Raw genomic sequence first — 23,000 nt, 5'->3', positions numbered from 1 at the left:
CATCAGGCAGGAAAAAGGTGGATGTTCTTCCTTTCCCTGGAAGAGCAAGGGTGGGATAAGAACGAAGGGGGTCATTCCCATCTCATTGTTTATGCTGGGGTAGTAACTTCTTTCAGAAGTTTTTAAAGGTATTTCAGCAGTGACCAAGCAAGCTACATGAACTCTCTCAAAGCAGCAAGTACTTCAAATAATGACCAAGGAGTCAGGCTTTAGTGTCAGCAAAGGGCCTTTGTGTGGCATCCATTCAACCCCCAGAGCCTCTCCCAGAAACTTTAGAGGAGGTCTTTTGTTTACACTTGACTCAGTCACTGAGAACAGAGAACTCTCAAGAATGAAGGGCACCCCTACCTCACGCCATATACAAAAATGAACTCAAAATAGATCAAAGGTCTAAATTTAAGAACTTAAAACTGTAAGACTAGATTCATAGAAGAAAACATATAGGTAAATCTTCATGAACCTAGATTTCACAATGGCTTTTTAGATATGACACCAAAAGTATAAGCAACAAAATGAAACATTGATATATTAGACTTCATCAACATAAAAATCTTTGTACATAGAGGGACATAATCAACAGAGTGAGAAGACTACCCATGGAATGGGAGAAAATGTTTGCAGATCACGTATCTGATAAGGGATTAATATCCATAATGCTTAAAGAACTCCTATGAGAATGAACAGACACTTACAGAATGGGAGAAAATAATTGCAAACTATCCATTGACAAGGGGTTTATATACAGAATATATAAGGAACTCAAACAACTCAAAACCAAAAGAGACCAACTTTTAGATGGGCAAAATAGCTTAATAGATATTTCTCAAAAAAAGACATGGAACAACCAACAGGTAAAGAAAAAACACTGAGCATCACTAATCATCAGGAATGCCAATCAAACCCACAGTGAGATAGCACCTCCTTCCAGTTAGAATGTTAGCAAAAACACAAAGATAACAAGAATTGATGAGAATGTAGAGAAAAGGGATCCCTTATTCACTGTTGGCGGGAATATAAATTAGTACAGCCATTATGAAAAATATTAGAAATTTCTAAAGGAACTAAATATAGATGTATGATCCTATGATCCAGCAATCCCACTACTGAATCCAGCAATTCCACTTCCCATCATTTATCCATAGGAAATTAAACCAGTAAATCAAAGAGACATCTTCATTCCCATATTTATTGCAGCATTATTCATGATAGTCGAGATGTAGAATCAACCTATGTGTTCATCAACAAAGGTTGGAATACTATCCAGCCATGCAAAGGATGAAATCCTGTCACTTGCAACAATGTGGGTGAACTTGGAAGACATAGTAAAATACAGTAGGCACAAAAAGACAAACACCATGATCTAGTTCATTGAGAAGCTAAAGAAGTTGATCTTAAAGAAGCGGAAAGTAGAACAGCAGTTACCAGAGACGGGGGAGGGTAAAGGAGAGAGGAAGGAGTGGGGAACGGCTGGCCAGTGACTGCGAAGTTACAATTAGATAGGTGTAGTAAGTTCTGGTGTTCTTTCCCTCAGTAAAGAGACTGTGGTAACAGTGTGGATTTCAGAATAGCTGTAACAAAGGATTTTGAATGTTTTCATCACAAAGAAATGATAATGCTTGAGATGATGAATATGTTAATTACACAATTTGATCATTATACAATGTATATATTTATCAAAAAAGCACATTGTATCCCATAAATATGTACAATAATTTTGTGTCAATTAAAACTTTTTTAAAAACTCCTACAACTCAACAACAAAAAGACAAACAACCCAATTTAAAAATCAGCAAAGGACTTGAATAGCTATTTCCCCAAAGAAGATATACATATGGCCAACAAGCACATGAAAAGGTACTCTAATCATTAGGGAAATGCAAATCAATGCAAATGCAAATCAGCTCATGCTCACTAGGAAGGCTATAACTGAAAAAAAAAAAAAAAGAAATAGCAAGTGTTTGCAAGGGTATGGAGAAATTGGAATCTTTGTATAGCGCTGTTGGGAGTATAATAAGATATAGCCAGTATGGAAAACAGTCTTGCAATTCCTCCAAAAGTCAAACATAGAATTGCCGTATGACCCAGTAATTCCACTCCTAGGTGTATACTCAAAACAACTGAAAACAGGTATTCAGACAGATACTTATAGATGTTCATGGCAGCACTATTCACAATAAGCCAATATGTAAAATGACCCAAGTATCAACTGACAAAAAATAATGACGTACTGAAACATGCTGCCCATGAATTTAGTACACATTATGCTAAGTGAAAAAAGTCAGACACAACAGGTCACATACTGTATGATCACATTTGTATGAAGTATCCAGACCAGGTAAATCCATAGAAACAGAATAAAAGATCGGTGGATGCCAGGAACCGGGGCAAAGGGAGGATGGGAAGAGACTACCTAAAGGGCATGGGGTCTCCTTTGGAAGTAGCAGATAGGTTTCAGAACTACAAATGCATGACTGCCACTGGATTTTAGGTACTTTGAAATGGCTCATTTTGTGCTTTATAGGAATTTTCAACTTAGTAGAGCAAAAAAGAATGACAAGTCATCACTGTAATTGTCACAGTATGTGTGGGGAATGGGAAAGCGGACAGGGGGATGCTATTTGCATGGTATTTAAGGGTAAGATTGGAACTTCTTGCTGTCTTGGCCAAGGTATTGCCAAGTCCCTGCCATGCAGGAGAGATGTCCGTGATGCTGCAGCCTCTGGGGGCAGCAGCAGGGCAAGTGCACCGTGAGGTCTCAGCATAAAGCCGCCACCCCACCCCCATACAGTTCTATCCAAGGTCCTCTAGTGTGCTTAGGAACGTGGCAGTGTGTCCCTGTAGGTGGGGGCATGCAGGCCTGAGCAGGGGCAGTGACCATGAGCTTCTGAAGGTGGATAACGATTGGCTCCGAGACGCGGTGCAGCCCCTGGAATTGAGTCTTCAGCCGTGCAGCTTGAATCTGGGCCCTTGTCTCTTCACCTCCGCCGGCAGACATTCTCCTCTCATCCCAGAAACTCAGTTACAGTGCTGAAGGACTGGACAGTGTGGCGAGGAGAAGGACATTCCTTCTTTTCCCTGAGCCATTCCTCTGCGTGAATACAGGTTTTAAGCAGGCATCGCTGGAAACAAATAGTGACGTGCAGGATGCTGGGAAGGGGCTGCCAGTTCGGGTCACCCTGGCCAATTTCTTTCCACTGAAACTAAAATAACTGATAATGGGCAGCCCAGGAATTATATTTAGCTGACTGTTTTTAAAAAGCATGCACTTAAAAAGCACGGTCGATTTTTCCATTTTATATTCATAAAAATGAACGTGCTGATAGGTCCTTTTAATGGTCTGTATGATGCTTCGGGCACTTAATTAAGCCCAGTATTACCACTAATGATTTGGGGAAGGAAATTTGCTGAATTTCTTTTTCTCTAAATAATCCAAGAGGAAGCCAGCTGAATTCATGGAATTAAATGACTTTCAGAGAAGAAAATGCAGGCAAGACATTTGCTCATCAGATCACAAGAACTGTTTTGGCAAAGGGAGCTGTTCCGCCTCCACTCCGGGTTCAGGGAGTGGCCGTGGAGAGCACCGAGGGGCTCCCTGTGGCCTGAGCAATCTCGATGTCTCATGTAATTTAGGAAAAATGAGTGAAGTCAGGTTTTTATATATGACAATTTTCTCTTTTCCTCCTTCCAGGATTAAGTTGTCATCATTCTGGGAAGAAAAAACACATTAATGAAGTGGCCAATCAAATGAAGGGAACGTGGATCAGCTTCCTTTCGCTCCCTGTGGGGGATTTCACTCACAAGAAAATTGAAGCTGGCAAGACCCTGTTTTCTCTGCAATTTATTTAAAACCTTGCACGCATTTGGATACCTTGTGATTTCCAAGAACTATGTGAAGATTAAGCTTTGCTTACTGATACATGGCATGTATTCTTTTCAGTCTTTTGTGTTTGATTCTTTTTGATTTCCCTCTGCAGCGCGCCGCGTCTCTGTACAGGTCTCTATGCCTTCACCAGCCATGTCTTAAATACATTAAGACAACACATTCGGTGTTCACACTTCTTCAGTAACGTCTGTACTTGAAAGCCACACTGTGGCATAAAACAATGTGTGTTTTCTTTGAGAGCAGTGCACGTTTTGCAACCACTAGGAAGGAAATGTTTCACTGAAGCAAACCCCAGTTCTCTGGCTGACTTGACAATTTGGTCCCTGACTGTGGGGGCCCCCACCTGTCGCTTACCTTTTGAGGACAATTTGCAAACGTGGTTTATTCTTGGAAGTCACTGCACATTTCTGTAGGATATCGGAATGTGCTTAGCATTTCCAAGCTCCGTAGTATGACTGCTTTCTGCATAGATTGAAAAGTGAAGAAACAAATATCAAGCATTAGGAACAAAGACAGGGATAAATTGCTTGCTTTTCCACACCTGGAAGTGGAGGCAAACTCGTACCTGTGTCCTGGGTCTTGTCAGCGTCTGACTTCCCCATCCACTCTGTTACGCTTTGTATTTTTTAAATGGAGAAAAGATTAAGGAACAGGGTGTTTAAAACTCGGCTGCAAGAGAATTGTACCTTCTGGATCCCCGGAAAGCAGCACTGGCCGGTTAACGCTAAAGAAGCCAATGCCAGGATCATCCAGAGTTACGAGTTTGCTCAGTTACAACCAAGCACCTTGGATTTGGATCTCCTAAAAAACATTCCAAGCTGATTGGAAGACATCTTTGGGTACCGGACTTTAACAGTTTCCTGGAAGAACTGTGCGCGTACAGGCTTTGGAAACAGTGCAGGGATCGTGCTTTAGAGTTGGCAATGGGAAGACAAAAGACTCAGCTTCCCTTGTTTGGGGAGCTGAGGGACCCTGGAGGATGAAGGCGAGCACGTGACACTGAGCGAGAAGTGGATGCGTCGTGTCTGGCGCTTTGATCCAGAGCGAGAGCTGCCTGGTGCAGGTGAGCTCCCTGGGGGACAACAACCCTGCAGAAGCCCCAACAACACCGCGGCCAGGGGGCAGCTGGGAAAGTCACCTCAAGCACAAATCCTGGCTCCTCTGGACACGGACTCCTGTGGAAGTACCTCTGTGTACGCTGTTTTATATTTTTTTGTTAGAATGGGAGTCAAAGAGCTTGAAATGTGTCCCGCTTTTTCAGGATCAAGACAAAAAGTTGTGATCCAGTATGCCAAGGACTTCCTCTGAGTGCTGAGTGAAGGGAAAGCTGTTCTGTGTTCAAACCCAGTGTACCTGAGAAAGATCCAGAATCCCACATGCTGAAGTGGCAGTGTTTCTGGAGTGTGTGTGAGAGGGTGTCAAGGTCAGAACCCAGCCCCTGCAGACACAGCATTCACTGTAAACCTCTAACTGCCAAGTGAGGGGTCCTTTACTGACTGATTTTCTAAAGACAGTAACGACACCCGAGGCTGGGAGGTTTACTATCGGCTACATGGAAATCGTTTTCATTGCTCTTTCATACATTCCAGCCCACTGGAAGTCTTTTGAGGTATTTGATTTAAATAAAATACACTTAAATTAGACTCTCTTTCAGTAAATACATACAACAGGGAGATTTTATATGCAACCAAATTCCACCTTTCCTGTCATTTGTTTTGAGTCATCCATTAGGCAGAGACATGACTTCAGTCTTACTACTTAATAAAGTTTCTACCATGGAAATGTGGGAACATGCAGTATTGAGAGATTTCTATTAGGAATGTGAAGGTCATCAGCGACGCATGCCCCTGTCAGAGATGGCTTCTCCTGGAAGTGAAACATTGCTATGTGGTGGGGAAAAGTCTGTCTTATTACAGAGATGCCTCTCCAAAAGTCAGGAGGTTTTGTGTTCCCCATTCTTGCTGTCCATATGTGAAGTCCAAGGTCTGACTCGTCTCTGTGTCCTTTCCGACCCTATTCTCAACCACGTTTGCCCTACCCTTCACGTCGCTCCTGTCTGAGGACAGTCATGCGAATCCATCCAGATGGCGTTCATCAGCAGATTTATTATTCTGTTGAGAAAGCCCTGGGATGTTTTGTGAGGTTATTTTTATATGAAGGAATCACTTGGATTCAAACAGCTGGTTAGAATGGTACGAGCACCTTCATGCAGTGGTTGTATCAACATGGACATCACTGCACACAGTATTCTGAAAAGAGATTGGGGACTTAGTTTCCATTTTCTTAAAGGAATAGTTTAGTTGACTTAAAAATCCAACCTACATAGGACGTGAGGAAAAAATGTTTGTAGTGCTCCGCAAACAGAGGGTGTAAGGCAGGGGTGTCTGTGCACCCAGTGACGCAAGGGTGAGAAGCTACGTCTGCCTCCCAAGGGTGATGCAAAAAATCGTCGGGAGAGCTGCAGGTGTGCAGAGAAAGCAAGACCTCTGAAGTGTGACTGTGACAGCATCGTACTCAGCACACTAGGTTATGCGTCTACGTAAGATCCTCATCTGTGGATACTGCTGGTTTTGTAATCTGTGTTATGTAAGAGGATGATTAGGCTGTACCTACTGGGGCAGAGTATTGCCTGCCTCCCTAAACAAACATAGGCACATGCTGCATACTCACCGTCACTCGCGCGTCACTTTCATCTCTTTTCCTGGCTTGTCAGAGGAGGAAACAGTGTACCTTACTGCCTTGCAATTTCCTCATACATCGAAAAAAGTAAAAACTAAAAAAAAATCTGAAATAAAATAAAATTTCCTATTCACGTCCCCCTTCCCACAGCAATATACTTTAGAGGCACATACAAAATCTACATTCTCTAGTTGGGAGTAGGTTTTGTTTTTTGTTTTTTTTTTTTGTTTGTTTGTTTGTTTTTGTATGATGCACTGAGTTGTGTACTTTCTAATGGGGTTGGTACTTAAGAAATGTGCTAGCATCATTCAAAAAAATATTATCCTTCAAAGTGAAACATAGTAAGGAGAATGGAATAATACATGTTGCATATTTGTTACCAATTGTAATTTGTCTGTATTATGAAAGATGTAATGGTTTGTCAACTGTCACCATTGTTTTCTTGTAACATGAAATGGAATAAAGTATAGCAGAATCTCCGGACATCTTCTTGGTCCTTCTTGGTGTGTAGCCAATGAGATCATTGCAAATCAGAGGACTGTCATAAGAACTCTTTGGCATAACCAGTCTTTAGGTGTAAAGCAAGAGACCAAGCACACAGTATGTGGAAAGGAGTTGGCTGGGATGTTCTCTTTCTCTCTCTCCCCCTCTCCTCCCCTCTCTCTATCTCAAAATTGAAGAAAAATAAAATGGAAGGCCAAAAACATTGAAACGTGTTAAATACACACCAATGTGGTTAAGACGACTCTGGCTTTCCCCAGGTAGACCACTGCCACCTCAGGTTTCCCTTCCCCTTTCGGCTCTGTGACTTCATTTGTGAGCCTTTTACAAGGCACTCACACAAACTGAACACTGGAGTTCTCACCCAGAGAAGCTCACGAGAACCCTGGCTTCAGTCTTCGACTGCTTCTGCTACCCTCCTAAGCAGTGAGTTATCTGTGTCAGACACAAACCCATTTTCAGACGGTTGCCACCAACACTAGACTCGGGACAGGAGACCGCATAGATGATTCAAGGTGCTTTGTCTCCTACCCCAACTTCTTGCTAATGTGGACCTTGGGAGGCAGCAGTGATTGCTCAAGTCCCTGGGCTCCTGTACCCCACGTAGACTTCACAGAAGCCAAGGTAGGGATGAAATGTGCAAAATTTTTTTAAAAAGATTGATTGATTTATTTGAAAGGCGAGTTAGAGAGGAGAGAGATCTTCCATCCATTGGTTCACTCCCCAAATGGCAGCTAGGACTAGAGCTGGGCCCATCCAATGTCATGAGCTTCATGTGGGTCTCCCACATGAGTGCAGGCATCCAAGCACTTGGGCTATCTTCCACTGCTTTCCCAGGCCACAGCAGAGAGCTGGATTAGAAGTAGAGTAACCGGGACTTGAACCAGTGCCCATATGGGATGCCAGTGTTGCAAGTGGCTTTACCTGCTACACCACAGCTCCAGCCCCTAATATGCTTATTTTTGGTTAAATGGTAGCCATAAATTACTCTGGAAACAAATTAGAAGTATAGAGTGTGTAGAATACTGAGTTCCAGGGTTTGTTTTTGTTTTTGTTTTCACTATTTTTACTTCAAAGTCAGTAAGACAGGAAGGGCTCTTTTGTCCACTGATTCACTTCCCAAATACCTCCAACAACCCTAGCTGGCCTAGGCAGGGATCTAAGTACTGAAGCCATCCCCACTGCTTCCCAGGGTGCACTAGTATGATGCTCGAATAGGAAACAGAACTGGGACTGGAACCCAGGTAATCCAATACGGGATGCAGGAGTCCCGAGTGGAGCCTTAACCGCACCAAACGACCACCCCAGGGTGGTTTATTTAAAGGAGCAGAATGCACAGCCCCATTTCGCCTCCGGACAGCTACCGGAGCTCACACGCCCGTGGTTGAGGTCATTCCCAGCAGGCCCAGTAGTGAATTCACATTGTAGAGCTTGACTGTGCACCTCTGTTGATTTAATCACAGGCTCGCTCTTGATAAAAGAAAAAAATTGGATAGAGGGCTGCTTATCTAAAGGGGTCAAAGATACACCTTTGAGCAACATTTTTAACTTTTTCAGTGTGGCTCCGGCGACGCCAGGTTCCTCCTAGAGCTGCCATTGCCAGCGCTCCTGTCTTTCACGCAGGGGCTCTTCCAGCACTGCCAGGTCGGAGGAGGTGAGGTGAGCCTGCCCAGACAAGTAGAGGCAGGAGGGCGGCGGCACTGTCACAGTTGCTGTTGGCCCCAGAGCACAGAGAAACCAGAGGGGAAGGTGTTGGAGCAACCTGCTGCCACCGGGTTGACAGTACAGTTGCTGAATAATGGCGGGCATTGTACATTTTGCAATGAGAACCCCGCCGTGGCCCAGCAGCCTGCTGCTACCAGTGGGTGGTGGCGTTATGGGCATTAGCTTTGAGAAGCTTATATAGCAGAGGGGGCTAGGATAAAGGACACAAATCAGGGAAAAACTGACAAGATTAAAAAAAAAAAATCCAAGGCCTCGTATTTACTGCTCATCCCCCGTGCTCACGGAGCGCTATATTGTCTGCGCTGGGTCCTGCTGAGAGCGAGCCAGGCACGATAATAGCTCGGAGCAGCCCTGCTGCCCCCCAGAGCCATCCTCTGCCGATGGTGCTGACTGCGCTGGGGAGAATGCGATACTGATAGACTTGTCTTTCTTCTTCCCCGTGAGACACGGATAATTACGGAGGGCACGCTGCACAGACAAGGAAGGGTTCCCTGTGAGGGTGGATCCTGAGACGCGACCCAGCAGGGGTCCCTGCAAAGGGATGTGCTTTGCGGCCCGAGGTGCACCTGCCTGACACATGCGGCCAGTGCCAGGGAGGTCCAGGGACACGGGTTTGCCCCAGCCGATGAAGGGTTTAGACAGGTGGAAATGAAAGCTAACTTTGTAATCCATACCCCAGTGAGAAACAACTCTTTTTTCTCTTCCTCCATCTTCAACCAAATCTGGTAACGGGACACCTTGCTCCCCCAAAAGAAGACTGCAGGCCACCAAGCTTCCCGAGAAAACGGCCATGGGTCTTGCTAACACCTGGGATGAGGGGAAATTTGGACCCTGATGTACCCATTTCTGTAGCCCAGTGGCTGTTCGCCTGGACACACCTTGAATTACCAGGAAGTTTAAACAGCTCCATCCCAGACAGATTCATTCTAGAAATAACGAGGGTGGGGCCGGGGCATTGTTCTGCTTGCGAGCTCAATGGTGCTTGTGTTGTGCAGCCAGCGTGGGAACTGCAAGGTCCCCCCTTCCCCCTTCCTGGCTGCTGCTTTGGAGCGGGGGTGGGTGAGCTTTTTCCACCGCAGCCAGACAGCCGGTGAACAGTCGGGCCCTTGCAGGCCATCCCGTCCCAGTCAGTACGCCCTTAACCACCGCAGAGTGAACACAGCCACGAGCAATTCACAGGGGCTTCAAAAAGTTCTCAGGAAAATGCAATTAAAAGATAAACTTGATTTAGTGGAAAAAGATTTTGAAATCACACAGGGTTTTTTCGTAACAGGCATTTTCCACGAACCGTTTAGGGTCCTCTCACACACAGATGTATGCACATGGCTGTCTTCCAACGCAGCAGCACATGGAGGCTGAAATTTCAGGGTTTCCTGTAACTGTCATACCAGAAAGTATTGTTTTTCTTTTGATTTTTTAAAATATAGACAGCATTCCCAGATCAGGCTGTATTTTTTTTTTAATGCAGCAGGCAAGAATGTGCCTGGGGTGGGTGGTTGGCTTAGCTTAGCTTAGAAGGGAGTTTTGGGGGCCGGTGCTGTTGCCGGCATCCCATATGGGTTCCAGTTCCAGTTCCGGCCACTCCACTTCCGATCCAGCTCTCTGCTGTGGCCTGGGAAAGCAGTAGAAGATGGCCCAAGTCCTTGGGCCTCTGCACCCATGTGGGAGACCCAAAGAAGGTCCTGGCTCCTGGCTTCGGGTGGCACAGCTCTGGTAATTGCGGCCATCTGGGGAGTCAATCAGCAGATCTCTCTGCCTCTGCCTCTCTGTAACTCTGCCTTTCAAATAAATAAAAAATAAATCTTTTTTAAAAAATGGAATGGAGTTGTGATGGCGTGGGCAAGGACTCCTCGGCATGTTTGCAGAGCCCAGGATAAGGGTAAAATGGCAGCTGCCATACTCTACCCAAATAGTTGCCATATTAACCGACAAGGAGCCAAAGGCTGCATCTGCGCTCTTGCCTCACCTTGATAAGCACGCCCAGAGGGCCACACCGGCTCTGAGAACCGTCTGCCTTCTCAGCTTCTTCACCCAAGCGCGGCCCACCCCAGCTCCAGGCGCGATCGCAGAGGATGCACACGCGTGGGTGTGAACATCCTGGCCTCCACACACACACCTGCGTGCACCTGCATTGAGCAGCCCCTCCGTGCCCAACTCTCCAGGGTGAGGCGACCCCCAGGGGAGGGGTCTCAAGTAAGATCAGCTTGAGAGAGCTGCAGTCTGAGGAGTAGACCCGGATGTGCGCTGTCGGGCACCGCCCCGCAGGTGGCTCATTCTGGGGGGGGGGGGGGACTGCGCCCCCACATGGTTAGAGCGGGCCCTCAAGCACGGGGACTAAAGCAGCCCCAAGCCCCGCTCCAAGGGCAATCCTGGTGCCGCCCGGGACTGAAGCCCAGAGTTTTCAGGTCCCTGGCGCATGTGACTGCTCCAAACTGGCTTCAGCATAACGTGAGGGAGAAGGGGAAATGGTTTTGTTTTTTCAGAATGTCCCTGCAATTGAAGGACCTGGCCGCCTGGTCAGTCACCTACTGGAAGCAGCTGCCACTGGTTCCCAAGAACCAACTGTTAACTCCTTGAGAGCTTGGCATCAGATGGGGGCGCCAGCTCCGCAAAGGAGGCCAGTATGTGCTTCAGACCGCCGCCGCCTCCCCCTCTGCACACCCTCGTCCCGCCGGCCACCACGCCACTTCCCGCGATTCCTGGACACCCACACCTTCTTACGCCACTCTCCTCTTCCCACGCTGTCTCTAAGCCCTCTCCTGTTTCAGGTAGCAAACTCCTATTTATCCTTTTAAGACCTTCTTCGAACACATCCCAGGATTCCCCTTAAAGCGGCTTCTTGTTCGTCCAGGTCTTCAGGTCACTTTGAAAACAGTGACCATACAGGTTCTTTTTCCAGCTCCATGTGCCTCCAAATGCTGCCCAGGGCCTCGATGCTTAGCAATTTGTAAACTTACCCAGTTAAAATTCTACTGCACCTTAAGCAAGAGTGAAATGCGCATGTCGTCTTCCCACTTACCCGGGAAAGGGTTTCGTGTGGGAACTGGCAGATGTGTGCTCTCCGCCGTGATGCAGGTTACGTGCAAGGCACTGCCTGAGCGACAGAAAACCAAAGAGGAGCAACCCCGCCTTGCCCTCAGGAGCTCCGGCAGCCAAGCCGCTGGTTCGCACGCCGGCCTGGCCCCCAGGACCCCCTGGCGAGCGTCCTAGACTTGCCATCGCACCTCCAGCGTGAAGACTAGCGTGGCAGCGAGCCCCCGCGATCTTCCTCCGCACTTCCGGCTCCGTCCCCTGTCCTCTTCCGGTTCCTCACTTCGTCTTCCGGCCGCAAGGGATGCCGGGTAGTTTCCGTGTTTTCGCTCACGGGTCCCTTTCCCCGTGATTCCTCCCCCGCCTCGCCACGGGGCTACGTCCCACTCGTCACTCCAGAAGCCTTTGCCCACAGGGCCCCGCCCCTGTCCCTGGTTAGCTGCTCCTTTTCATTCTCCGTACATGTTTGCACACAGAGGGGCAGAGTCCGGCTACGTTTTCCCGCGGCCTTGCTGAACCACGCAGCACAGCCGCCCCCGTGCGTGGACGTGGCCGAGCGGCTCTCTGACGGCTGGACTGTGAACGCGGTGATGGCGCCCCTTCTGCTGGGCCCGCCCAGGACGCTCTGCACACTTCCCTGCTTTCTCTTTGGCAGCGTCTTCCTGCGGTGGAGATGGTCGGGTGGGAGGGCACACGTTTCAGAAGCTGGGGCCACAGAGTGGAAGCACCTCGGCTTTGAGTGGGCCACGTGATGATCTCTGGAGACTTCCTCTGAGCAAAGCAAGCCTCCATTGTGGATTAGCTGTTAAAAAATAAATACAGCAGTTGTGACCTACAATATGTTCACAGCTAATTTTGGGTGCCTACCATGTGTCAGGCAGTTTGAGATCCTGGAGATGTGACGAAAAGGAGCCCTTCTCTCACAGTGCGAAGGAGAGATGAGTTTTTAATAACGTGATTTCAACCGGTGATAAGTACAGTGAAAAAGTTCTGAACAACTCTACCATTGTACATTTTTCATTTTATTGTGACTACGCCTTTATGTGTGTATGCAGTGGACTGTGGTGTTTCTTTTGTTTGTTTTTATTGAGAGAGACAGACTAGAGAGAGAACATACTCGGATCTGCTGCTTCACTCCCCAGATGCCTGACATGGTGATTGGGGTGGGAGTGGGGATGAAGAACAGTCCAGAGCCAGGACCTCCATCCGGGTCTCCCACGTGGGTGGCAGGAACCCAACAACTTTAGCCATCACCTGCTGCCTCCCAGGGTCTGCAGGAAGCTGGAGTCAGGAGCCAGAGGCGCATATCAAACCCAGGAACTCCAGTGTGCGACACAGGCACCCTAACTCGTGGCCTAACCTCCAGGCCAAACACCCACCTCTGAGTTTTTGAGGGTAAGTACTGTGACCTTGTCTTTTTTGTTTTCATTGGTCTTTTTATTTGAGAGGCAGAGAGACAAAGAGTGGAATTTCTCCATCTTTTTTCTGTCTCTGGTAGATTGTCAGTAAATATTGGTCAACTGAGTGAAGTCACAAGGCATACCGCAGCAGGGACAACGAGACACAGTGCGAGGAGGGGACAGACAGGGGAGGACACGACTTCCCAGCAGAGAGCAGCTAGAAGCAACCCCCGCAGCAGGCTCTAGAAATGGATTACCTCGAGGGCAGCGGGCAGGACAGTAAGTCACCCGGGACGAAGGAAGATCCCAGGTAAAGACATAAATATGAGAGATGCAGGTGCCTGAGAGACATCCAGGAGTTCCGGTGAAGTCAGAGCCTAGGGCATGTGAAGGCATCAGACTGGGCCGTGGGGACCCTAGGAGCCAGACTCGAAAAAGCGGGCACTTCACCTGGATGGCGGAGCCGAGCAATGGCCGCATCTGGCCTCTGCTTTGGGAGTGACCGCGTTGGCACAGGGTGCTCCTCGCTCCATTTCCTCAGACACGTGGTGAAGGCCTTCAACGTGCCAGGCAGGACCCAGGACCTGCAGGGAGCGAGCCAGTGAGACACTGCCTTCCCACACACCCTAGCTGGGAAGCATCTGTGGAGTCCTTATGTTACGGGGTAAAGATGGAGGGAACATTCCAGAGGCGCCACAGAGGAAGGTCTGATACTTGCTTTAGTTCCAGGGCAGGGAGTAGAAGGAGAGCGTCCTGGGAAGAGCACGGGGAGTTTCCCGGGAGACAGGAGCAGGCCTCCCAAGGGATGGAGAAGCACCTGCAAACACTCGGCGGGGTTAAACATCAGTTTCTCTGCTTGTGCTAATTTGACCCCAATTCCAGGCTTCTGTAGCAAATAAAAACCAGGGTTTCTCAAGTTTTCATATCACAGCAAAGTGGCGTAATTCAAGTTACCTCCCAACTTTCCAAGTAAGAAAGACCCCAGAGCGTTGTGCATGCCCCTGCCTCAGTGCGCGCCTCCTCCCTTCACTCCCCGGGGGCAGGGCCCTTCTGGTTTCCCTCGGGATCTGGGGCTCCCCACGGCTGCACAGCCCGTCTTACACAGCCCATTTTGGTAGCTGCGCCCAGCACAGGTCAGGTTCTCCCAAGGGATTGGAGGAACAGAGAGAGTCCCTGTAAGCCCGAGAGAGGAGCCTATTGATGGGTGTCTATTCTGTGCCTCCACAGGGCAACGCGAGAAATGAAATTCCCAGTTCTTTCCCATTTGCTGCAAAGTGGTGGGAGCACCACTGAGTGCAGGGCCCTCTGGTTTGCGGGCCTGGGCTCTCCTATGTTTGTCTTAATGAGGCCCCAGAGGAAAGCTGTACCCGGGGGGAGGGACACGGGATTGTCCTACAGTCTCTGTGTCAGTTATCTGCCCAGAGTCAGGGAATTCACAGTGAGCTGAGGAAAGCTGTATTTTTTTGCTCCTTGTTCTGCTTTTGGTCCTCAATATCGGGGGGGGGGGGGTTGCGTGCTTCCAATTGCTACCAAATTTGAGGAGCCCACGGAGGACTCCAGGGATGGCTGAGGGCCCCCTTACTGCTCACCTGTCATTTACTGCTCAAGTTTATCCACAGATTCTGCACAGAGGGGTGGGATTTGGGGGCATCTTGTTTCATGGGCCAGCAGCAGCCTGTGAGCACAGTTACACATTGAGATGCGGTCACCTTTCCATGGAGATCAGCGGCTGCTGTCTGAGGTTCTGACTCTCATTAGCCATTAGGGCTGGCGGGGGCTCCTTGGGAAGCCTGTGGCCTGCCTCCCCCTTGGAGCCCCCACTGACACCTAAAAGATGCAGTGCCGCTTCCAAGGTCCTAACAGCAGTGAGTTGTGAGGTAGGGGCCTCAGGCCAGGCATTTTTCTGGTTGGGCTGAACCCTAGAAGTGCAATGCAAACAATGCATTGTGACACACACTGTCAGTATGTGGCATTGGGACACATACTGTGAACGGACACACTGGAGCCTGTGACTCTAATTCTGGAAGTTCTTTGCCCTAAATAGAATGAGTTCAAGACCCCAGACCTTATAAGAACTGTAATTGTTGCCAGCAGTGCCCATGACTCTGAATTTAGCACACAGACTATGTCAGGAACCAGCAGCAGTTTCTGGGCCCATGGCAATGCTGATGAGTCACACACCTGAAGATTCTCCATCGCACTGAAAGCAAGTCCCTACCCTCTCTCCTCCCTCACGGAGACAGGCGTGGGCTCCAGATGAGCAGTCTTTCTGGGTCCCGGATGGAACTCAGCCACAGTCTTAGTGGGCAGTACTGAGGCAGTGCCACCCTCGGTCAGGGCAGCTAGTGGCTCTGACCCGGGCCCCGTGCTCCTGAGCACTCTGCTGTGGCCTTCTCTGGCCTGCCCCTTCCCGTGGCATAGACAGGCTGACGGGCGAGGAGGAGCGCCCTCCCGAAACTGGTGGTGTGCTGGGGTCTGGTGGGCTTCTTCCTGCTCTTCTGAAGGCACGGCCTTCCCTGCTACCACCAGGTGCTTCCGTATCCCCGAGAAGTAGATGAGGGCAGCTCTTTGCATACACCCAACATGGAGCAAAACTATGCAGACTGCGGTGTGCTCCAGGTCCAGGGACGGTCTGGTCCTGGGGAGAGAAGGGGCCGTTGTGGCCTTGTGACGCTCAGATGCATGCAGCGGACCACAGGGGGCCACCGGGGGAAATCCCAGGTGAACCAGGTTAGCAGGAACTAACCTTGAGGCTTGGTGTCAAATGCAGTCACATCACGGAGCTAAGTGGAAGCAAAAGCTCAGGGCGGAGGAGAGATACGTGAGAAACGGAGCAGCCGGATGAAGTCCGCAGTACTTAGGACGAGGGTGCACAGGCGCCTGCAATCCCGACTTGCTGAAGAACTCCCAGGGCTCCCGTTCACACAGAAGAAGATGTGAGCAGTGCCCCTTGTTCTGGTAACCTACTGCTGTATAATGCATCCCTCCAACATTTAGTGTCCGTCAGCAACAGTCATTCATTCTCTCTCCTACTTTGGATGTGTTGAGAGCTCAGGAGCAGTTGGACCAGGCGGTTGTGACTTGGGATTGTTCATAAGGCTGCAAACAGGTGGTGGCAGGACTGAGGTCATCTTCAAGGCTTTGTCACTCACATTTCTGGTGCCACAGTTGGGAAGCTCAAAGTCCTGGCAGCTGAAATAGCTGGAGGAAAACACCTCTGACTTGCTATGGTTTTTCTACAAGGTCTCTTTCTACAAGTCTCATGATGACTTCAGGTTAGCTGGACTTTGGTGGCTCAGGGCTCCTACGCACCTGCACCAAGAGAACAAGACCACCGGGTGGAAGCTGTGTTGCACTGCTTTTATCACCAGGCATTCTATTGGTTAAAAGCGAGTTACTATACTTATACTTACGGGGAAGAGAATTTGACTTCAACCTTTGATGGACCCGGGCCATAGCAGAGAGCTGGATTGGAAGTAGAGCAGCCGGGTCTCGAACCGGCACCCACATGGGATGCTGGCGCTTCAGGACAGGGTATTAACCCACTGCGCCATAGCGCCAGCCCCAGCAGGTCCTCATTTACAGTATCCTGGGTTCTGTTCCTGATGTGAGATCTGTGAACTAAAGGGACTAGTTATTTGGAAAACACACACACACACACACACACACACACACCATACTTGGTGAGATGGGCGTAGACAGCTGCTTTAGCCATCTTAGAAACAGGACACAAAGGGTCGTCAATATTGTTACACTTAAATCCACCAGGTATATGTTGCCAACTCCTTGACTAGAGATCAGTAAATTCCTTACAGCTCTTGGCTCCATTCTCTGGGATCTTGGTTTGCCCCTCTGAATTATCCTTCCTGACATATTAAATGCCCTCCTCCATTTTTAATGGCTGTTTGGTTTTCTCAGCTCGCTTTTATCCCGTAGAACTTTGACTTCTGTTCTTTTTGTGTGAATTATCAGTGTGTTCATCAGTACAAGTCTCCTTAACACTTTGTGCATTTCCTATCGGTCGTACTGGATTCACACTATTCAATAAATGCCACCTCCACAAATCTCCACCTTAGGAGTCTTTCTCCACCTTAGGCTCCGTATAAGGCTATTTTGGGACAAGCCTTTTAGATTCCTAGGAGGATTTTTGTTTTATAGAGTTATCTTAAGGCAAGCTGGTAAGATGCTTAGAGAGATTTTTAGAGAACCTGTGAGGCACAAACACAGATCTGCCTGAGACCTTAACCAAGGCTTCCGGAGCCACACTGTCGCTGCGTTTTTGTGACTTTAGCTTCATTTGCCATCTGGAGAAGATGGGACTGGGAAATAGTTGTGCATTTTTTTGAGCTCCAAAAGTCTTGGCTCTTTTATATTTAACAATTCTGTCTTGAGTCCATCCGTCTTCACTCACGTGTTACTGGAGGTAGCTGGAAGAACCAGACAGCACCTTCAGCGTTCTGCCTGGAAATCTCCTTAGTGTAGATCAGGAGTTCACTAAGAACATGTTTTATGGCCCAGGCTACACAAATGACAATAATACCACTTTGTACCACTTTTTGACCAGAGTCTCCTCTCCTACAGCTGCTGATGCGTTTTGGCCACTTTCCATTAGCCCCTCACTGACAGTCTCCTCACAACTCATCCACTCCCCCCTCCCCTGGGGCCAGCCCCCTTCCCGACTGTGTTGCAGCAATACCTCACTTCTAAGTCACAAAGAAAATTCTTGTCATCTATTACTATGAAACAAATCACCCTCAACATCAGTGGCTTACAAACAAAACTCTATTTTTCATCTTTCCTGTGGATTCAGTGTTCTGGATTAGTGCGCCTGGGTGGTCCTGGCTCAGAAGCTCTTGCAGTCAGATGTCAGTGGGTTGGGGCCAACTCGAAGGTTGCTTTGCTCCCAGCGCATGGGCTGGGACGTCTTGAACAGCTGGAGCTGGGATGGGGCCCTTTCGCCCTCTCTCTATTTGTCTACGTGCTCTTCCTCTCTGCGGTCTCTCCAGCCTGTGGTTTCCATGCTCCAAGGCAGTGTGCCTGGGGAGAGAGGGTGCCGGCTGGGAGCACACTGTCTTTTAGGAACTAGCCTCGAATACCAGAGTCCCTGTGCTCCCTACTGAACGAGCAGTGAGCCACCAGGGCCTGTCTGATGTGGAGCGCAGAGGGGCGGGGCTCTTGGCGGGAGCAGTTTCAGAGAACCTGCAGACACGTGTTACAACCACCGCACCTCTGAGCTGAGCACCTGGAAGCCCCAGCTCCACATGCATTTGCTTGCTCATCTGGATGTGTTTGGAAGGAGAAAATCCTAGACCGTGGTTTCCTTGGAATTCTGGGAGTAAGGTTCCCTATTTTTAGACTCATTGAATGTTACTTTCCCATAATTGCTTGGGAAACTGTGCCTACCCTGTTGCTTTTGAATCCTGAGGTGATAACTGCCTGGGGCCCCACATGCCTCACAGAGCACTGGGTGTTAGACGAGGGGCTTTGCTCCCAGAACCTCATTAGCTCCCTGCTTCCCAGAGCCAGGCAGCCCTGGGCCAAAGGAAACGGAAACCTCATCAAAAAGCCGAGGAGCAGCTCCCTCTTCTCTGGTCCCTAACACGCGCTCTGATGCTTGGATTTGACTTGCCTGGCAAGTAGCTTTCTAAGACCAATTTTTTTTTTAATGCTATTGTGCCAAAGAAGTAAAGAAGCTGTCATCTAAATGTTTCACAGGGGACTAAAATTACACCTTTGGGGAGCTGAGAAAGTTGAGCCTTGAGCCTCATCTCATCGAGGAACACAGTCTCTTATCGGCCAGGCTCGATTGTGTGCACCGGGCATTTTCTGGCCTTCACTAGACTTGTGCGCCCTCGTTTCCATATGGAAAGGAATTCCAGGGGCGCAGAGAGTCTCGTTTGCAGACGGACAAGTGAGGGTCTGCAGGTGGATGTGGGGGGGGGGGTGCGCTGCAGGGGTCGAAGATTCAACCTCAGGGATGACTGGCGCTCCCTTTCTGTGTCTGCTCCGTGTCTTGCAGTTCCTGAAAACGTAGTGCTTGTTCTCCCCTCCCCCACCCACGCTGCCTCCACTATCCCCTCTCTCCAGGCTTTACTTATTTATTCTTAAAAATAACTGCACCACATGTGATTCATTCCTAAAGCTTAAGACTTATTTTTCACAACTTGCTCAAACACAAATCCCATTGTTCACATCCTTAGGGAGAAGGAGTTACTCCCGAGGAAAACAAGTGAAGATTTTGTATACATTTTTGATTCTGTGAATAATTTATGTTGAAAATAAATTGTGCAGAAATATGGAAGATCTTTGAACAATCACTAAGAGGTACCATATTTTGAAGCAAAAGGGAAATAACTGAAGTGCAGCGAGCTCTGGAGGGAAGACTTATGTTCCGGGGATTTTTTGGTTAATGTCCTTTGGTTGTTTTCAATGCCGACAGTCCACTGTTGGGGGGCCTCTTCAACACCGCCTCGTTCACTTCTCTTCCCGCTTCCCAGTGCTGTCTGGAATCTAGAAATGTTGATAGAAAATCAGCTAAGGTAAACCTCAGGGTCATTTCCTTGGTATAGAGTAGTGGGAGCCAAGTATTAGCAACAGGGACGGAGGGGAGACAGTAGGCTGTGGTGACAAATACACTGAGTCAGATCAAGTTCCAGCTTAGTTTGTTCATTTTAGTCACATCTTTCCTTCCTGGGTATCAACAACATCGCTGCCAAAACCCTACTGCTAAGTGGGGCATAAACACTGAAATCTACCAGAGACAGATGGCAACATAAACCTCCATTGTTGCTACCCTAGAGGATCCCCGGGCTGCTGCTGTGTGTCCTGAATGGGACACAGAGGCAACTGTTTCCCACAAGGATGCTTCTCATATTCACCTTCAGGAAGTAAAGATGCTTCATTGTTTTGGGAGATTTTTCTTGGCTTAGGTCCTGGGAATTACAGCAGGAAGAGCAAGCTAATATTTGAATGAAAGTCACCAGTTAGCAGCTCCGCAACACAGTTCCGCTCAGCCTCCCAGGATGACAGATGAGGTTGTTACAGCTGCTGCCCTCCTCTGCCCACCAGGTGTGTCCATGACCATACAGGGTGGGCTGGCTAACAGATACACTTCACCATAGCAAGGGAAAGACCAGCAGCCAAGCCCTGTCTTCCATCAGAGAATCTCGAAGAACATATTTAAATCTGTGACCACGCACTTAACCAGAATATGAGCTTTTAAAAGCCAAATTATCTTCATATTTGTAATGTCCTAATTTTTCTACTCTGTGACAACTGTTGGTCAAGGTTGATGGATGTTCGCTAAATACATTACACCATCAGCACATTTTTAGATATCGCTAGAATTTAGTCTTTTCTATTTAAAACATTTTTGTGGTTAACATAAACAATCCCAGTCTGCGTATCTTCTATACTCGCTAATGGCTTTCACTGCAGCCTACATGTCAGCAAAGGTTACAGGCCCGTCAGTACCCTGAAGCAACTCCACCGGGCGTTCTCTGAGAGCCGGGATGTTTACATCTGATGTGAGTGCCAAAGGGAGCCATCCTGGTCTGTGTCTGTCTTAGGAGGGAGAACAGAAAACTTAGGACAGTCAATTTAGGAAACATACCGCAAACATGAAGAGCCAGAAGAGAGACACCTGATACTTCAAGGAGACACGTGGGGCTAAAGAAGCAGATTTCCATTAAGAAGGGGAGATGGAGTCCGTAATCTGTGATTAAAATCTCCTCCTCCATGAACATGAATGCCAAGACAAGCAACTTCCAACGGCCAGGAAGCCCCAGCTGAATTTAGATACATCCAGGCGGGCACGAAGAGGCACCTGGCAGGCGCAATCCTTTGTGTGGAAAGATAATTGAAGCTTTCCAGAGATTAAACCTGCTAAATCAAAACACGTGTGTCTTGCAGACTAACTGGAGTAATTGATCCATCTTGGGTTGTGCTCAGCTGTTAGCTTGGCTGGACACGAGTATTAGTATTTCCACTGTGTCTGGGAGACATAGGATCTTACCATTTCTACCCAAAAAACTTCGAGTGGTTCTTCCTGCCCCCTAGCCCTCCCCTCTCCATCCTGTTCCATGTGTAGCTGGAGGCCTCGCTTGCTGTCACACACCCTCTACTGCTCTCCTGCCTGCCGGATCCCGAACAGACCAGGCACCTGGGCTCTCCCTGGCAGGACCCACTTCCTCCGGCCGTGCTCCGTAGCCTGGAGCCCTTTGCATCCCAGCCTGACCACTGGCCTGCTCTCAGTCTCTCCACACTGGGACCTTCGCTGCGTGCCCTTGGGGCACTTTGCTAGGCCATAAAATGTACCCCCACTTTATTATAACTGCCCTGTCTATGCGATTCTAAGCTCAGCTTGCTCGCTACAGAGTAGGCTCATCCCAAACAAGTGTTGAGGGAGGGGAGAGAGTCCATGGTTCTTCCGGAAGTACCAGTGAAACCCTGGCCCTTCTGCATGGCTGCTCCAGGAGGCCAGACCCCCACCACTGCCCATGCTCTGCTTCCTGGCACCCTAGATCTAACCTCATGCAGTTCATGTCCTCTATTTAGAGGTGGTTGTGAGTGCTTCTACTTCCCGACATGCATATTTGCCATTTTGGTAGAAACTGCCAGCAATTTCATGTGGTTGAACCTACGTGGTAGGCGTATGCCAGGCAGACAAAGGTTCAGTGCTGGCTCTGTCACTTCACTTGCTGTGTGACCTTGTCAAGCTCCCTGGTTTCTCTGTGCCTCAGTTTCCTCATGTGTAAAATGGAAATAATCAAAGTAACTGCATCATAGAGGTGGCATGAGGACTGGGTGCATATCAAGGGGCTCTGCTGCCATCGTGTATTAAGTGGCAGCTTGGAATGCCTGCATCCGGTATCAGAGTGCGTACATGGCCCAGCTGCTCCGTTGCCCATCCAGCTCCCTGCTAATGTACCTGGGAAAGCAGTGAAAGGTGGCACAAGCACTTGGGCCCCTGCAGCCCACTTGGGAAACTCCCATGGAGTTCCAGGCTTCTGGCTGCAGCCTGGCCCAATTCCAGCCATTGCAGCTATTTGGGGAGTGAACTAGTAGATGGAAGATCTTTCTCTCTTTTTTTCTCTTTCCCTCTCTGTCACTCTGCCTTTCAAATAAAAAAATAAACAAATCTTTTGGAAAAGAGGCTTGATTCCTATATGTTTGTTGCAGTTTGTCAAAAGGTAGATATTTACTGAGAGCCCCCTGCTTGCCAGGGATAGTGTGGGCTGTTGGTGGAAGAGTGGTAGGCAAGATAATAGCAGGATTGCCTCTTGGAGCTCACAGCCATGAGAAGCTCAGTAACAAGTCTGATGAGTGCAACAAATAGGGAAGTACTGAGTGCTAAAGGCCTTGGCCTCCCAACTTTCACTCTGGGTTGGAATCTTCCTTCGTAGTTTCCCAGGTAAATGTCAGGAGGCCTTGGCTGTCCATTCCCTTGCACCAAGAACATGGTGCAGTAGCTGATATATGGAGGATACTCAATGAGCATTTGATGAATGAATCAATTAGCCAATGACTGACCCCTGGTCCAGTTCTTTTTTTTTTTTTTTTTTTGACAGGCAGAGTGGACAGTGAGAGAGAGAGACAGAGAGAAATGTCTTCCTTTACCATTGGTTCACACCCCAATTGCACTGCGGCCAGCGCACCACACTGATCCGAAGCCAGGAGCCAGGTGCTTCCTCCTTGTCTCCCATGCGGGTGCAGAACCCAAGCACTTGGCCATCCTCCACTGCACTCCCTGGCCACAGCAGAGAGCTGGACTGGAAGAGGAG

At 48.6% G+C, this 23,000-nt stretch overlaps 1 protein-coding gene and 2 long non-coding RNA genes across 6 annotated transcripts in view; 2 read left to right on the top strand and 1 right to left on the bottom strand.

Annotated features, from left to right (window-relative positions):
• Positions 1-7,045, top strand: part of CDK14 (cyclin dependent kinase 14) — a 724,945-nt gene extending 717,900 nt beyond the window's left edge. For all 3 annotated transcript variants that reach the window (XM_070058421.2, XM_008261493.5, XM_051852767.3), the window contains one exon: positions 3,689-7,045. The gene's annotated coding sequence lies outside the window, so the exon portion shown is untranslated. The remainder of the gene's footprint in view (positions 1-3,688) is intronic.
• On the bottom strand, positions 172-12,149 carry LOC149121847 (uncharacterized). Of its 2 annotated transcripts, XR_016223181.1 has the most exons (3): positions 11,808-11,946; positions 4,238-4,345; positions 172-3,706 (listed from the first exon to the last, which is right to left on the bottom strand). It is a non-coding gene; the product is annotated as an uncharacterized LOC149121847 (long non-coding RNA). The 2 variants fall into 2 exon arrangements; XR_016223180.1 differs by lacking the exon at positions 172-3,706 and having other exon boundaries at positions 4,245-4,345; positions 11,808-12,149.
• A 914-nt stretch (positions 12,150-13,063) lies between these two features.
• LOC149121846 (uncharacterized) lies at positions 13,064-13,559 on the top strand. The gene is made up of 2 exons (XR_016223182.1): positions 13,064-13,213; positions 13,317-13,559. It is a non-coding gene; the product is annotated as an uncharacterized LOC149121846 (long non-coding RNA).
• Positions 13,560-23,000: the final 9,441 nt, after the last annotated feature.

The sequence above is a fragment of the Oryctolagus cuniculus genome, chromosome 16 (genome assembly GCF_051225735.1).
Source record: "Oryctolagus cuniculus isolate XC-2025 breed Fujian yellow rabbit chromosome 16, ASM5122573v1, whole genome shotgun sequence".
In the NCBI taxonomy this organism is placed as follows: domain Eukaryota; kingdom Metazoa; phylum Chordata; class Mammalia; order Lagomorpha; family Leporidae; genus Oryctolagus; species Oryctolagus cuniculus.
This window is presented reverse-complemented; position numbering and strand designations above follow the sequence as displayed.